This window comes from Colobus angolensis, unplaced genomic scaffold (assembly GCF_000951035.1).
Source record: "Colobus angolensis palliatus isolate OR3802 unplaced genomic scaffold, Cang.pa_1.0 Scaffold120, whole genome shotgun sequence".
Lineage (NCBI taxonomy): Eukaryota > Metazoa > Chordata > Mammalia > Primates > Cercopithecidae > Colobus > Colobus angolensis.
In genome coordinates this window covers 1,976,904-1,979,575 of record NW_012113142.1, presented here as the reverse complement: position 1 = coordinate 1,979,575, position 2,672 = coordinate 1,976,904, and the positions used below count along the sequence as shown (strand labels likewise).

Below are 2,672 nucleotides of genomic sequence, written 5' to 3'. Positions count from 1 at the left end.
CCCGGGGGCCCTGCCCAGCCCCATGGCTTCTCTTTGTTTTCGTGAGGAGGGAAGGGCCTTGGTCAGGGCAGAGGCTGTTCTGAAGCCAGACCTGGCCTCAGCTGCTGCCTTTGGTGCCTGGCAGGGGCACTCAGGGTGGAGCATTTCTCAGGTGCAGATATCATGACCTACACCCCTAATCCCTCACACCACGCCTCTCTGGCCCATAAAGAGGCTCAAGTGCAGGGAAGTCAAGACTGCCCTCAGCACAGGACCTGCCCTGGCTGGTCAGCGTTGCCTGGGGCACCCACGGCCCCAGCTTTCCAGGTGGGTGCCTCCTCAGCATGGGGACAGGGCAGGATGGGGGTATGGAGGCCAAAGCGGAGCCACAGGAGGTGGCGGTCCTGCTGCCCCACCCTCCTTGTCCCTCCAAATGGCTCCAGGGAAGGAGGGCAGACAGCAGGCTGGCTGTATGCCTGGCCAACATGGCGAAACCCTGTCTCTACTAAAAATACAAAACTTAGCCCGGCATGGTGGCATACGCCTGTAACCCCAGCTACTACAGAGGCTGAGGCAGGAGAATGGCTTGAGCCTGGGAGGTGGAGGTTGCAGTGAGCTGAGACTGCACCATTGCACTCCAGCCTGGGTGACAGAGTGAGACTCTGTCTCAAATAAAATAAAATAAAAAATAAAAATAAAAAATAAAAAATTTAAATAAAAAGGGGGAAGGAGGAAGAGAATCACACATACAAAAAAAGAGACATCCTCTTCAAACTGAAGGTTCGGACAGCCATGTGCCCTCTGGAAGCCCAAGGCAAAGATGGGTAGTTTCTGGGGCTCCTTCCTTCTCATGCAAAACACTAATCCCTCTGAAAAAAAATATGTTCTGAGGAATGAGAGTCAGGGTGGTGGTTTTTTTGTTTTGTGAGCTATGGCGTCACCTTTTTCTCTTGCCACACTTGCCAGAACCAACATTGCCAAAACTATTAAAATAATCCTGTCCCCAAGAATCTACATAAGGGCCCTGATCAGATCAGGTTTCTTCTTTTGGGGGACACCAGCGGCACACCCCCAACAGCAGAAGCAAAGTGTTTCTCTTAGGCCCCGAGAGTTTGAGAACTGCCTCTGGGACAGTAAGTCTCTCCTGGCTGGGTGCCATCGGGATGGCATCTTGGGAGGCTGAGGCAGGGATCACCTGAGGTCAGGAGTTCGAGACCAGCCTGGCAAACGTGGTGAAACCCTGTCTCTACTAAAAAAAAAAAAAGAAAGAAAGAAAAACCAAAAAATTAGCCAGGGGTGGTGGTGGGCACCTGTAATCTCAGCTATGTGGGAGGCTGAGGCAGGAGAATCGCTTGAACTGTGGGAGACAGAGCTTGCAGTGAGCTGAGATCACGCCACTGCACTCCAGCCTGGGCGAAAGAGCGAGACTCCGTCTCAGGAAAAAACAAAAAAAAAGTGTCTCTGAACCCATATTATGTTGTGCTGAACCTATATTAGCTCCAGGGGGGATGGCACCAGGTTCAGGAGGCTGAAGAACAGCCCCAGAGCCAGCAGAGGAGACATGGGGTTTTACTGGGAGCTTCCACACGGCGACAGAGTCCAATGGCAGTGGGCTGGATGGGGGACTGCAACCCTGCAACTGCTTGCAAAAAGCATGCACTATAGATAGCATTTTAAAATTATTAATTTTTTTATTTTTTGAGACAGAGTCTTGCTCTGTCACCCAGGCTGGAGTGCAGTGGTACGATCTTGGCTTATTATAACCTCCACCTCACGGTTCAAGTGATTCTCCTGCCTCAGCCTCCTGAGTAGTTGGGATTACAGGCGCCCACCACCACGCCCAGCTAATCTTTTGTATTTTTAGTAGAGACAAGGTTTCACCATATTGGCCAGGCTGGTCTTAAACTCCTGACCTCAGGTGATCTGCCCACCTTGGCCTCCCACAGCTCTGGGATTACAGGCGTGAGCCACCACATCTGGCTCACTGCATTGTCTTTTGATAGAGAGCGAATCCTCTGGCCAGCTGGGCTCACTGATTCTCCCAGCAGGCTTTTTTGGAGATCGTCCATATGCAGTGTTAAGCTGGAATACCCATCTCTCTCCCCTTGTCTTAGTTACTGTCCATCAACCTACCCTTTCCTCCTATACCCAGACTCCAAAATAGAGTCTCACTATGTCACCCAGGCTGGAGTGCAGTGGTGTTATAGCCCACTGCAGCTTCAACCTCCTAGGCTCAAGCAATCCTCCCATCTCAGCCTCCTGAATAGCTGGGACTACTGGCATGTGCCACCAAGCCCAGCTAATTAAAAAAAAAAAAAAATTTGGACACACGGAGGTCTCACTGTGTTGCCCAGGCTGGTCTTGAACTCCTGACCTCAAGTGATCCTCCCACCTCTGCCTCCCAAAGTGTTGGGACTGCAAGCATGAGCCACCGCACCTGGCCTTTTAAATCTTTTAAAAAAATTATCTGTAGGCCAGGCGCGGTGGCTCACGCCTGTAATCCCAGCACTTTGGGAGGCCGAGGCAGGTGGATCACCAGGTCAGGAGATTGAGACTGTCCTGGCTAACACAGTGAAACACCATTTCTACTAAAAATACAAAAAATTAGCCGGGCGCAATGGCGGGTGCCTGTAGTCCCAGCTGCTCGGGAGGCTGAGGCAGGAGAATGACATGAACCCAGGAGGTGGGGCTTA

At 51.6% G+C, this 2,672-nt stretch overlaps 1 protein-coding gene across 1 annotated transcript in view; it reads left to right on the top strand.

Moving 5' to 3' along the window:
- The first annotated feature begins 239 nt into the window (after positions 1 to 239).
- Positions 240 to 2,672, top strand: part of POR (P450 (cytochrome) oxidoreductase) — a 100,028-nt gene continuing 97,595 nt past the window's right edge. Inside the window, exon 1 of the mRNA XM_011930150.1 lies at positions 240 to 306. The gene's annotated coding sequence lies outside the window, so the exon portion shown is untranslated. The remainder of the gene's footprint in view (positions 307 to 2,672) is intronic.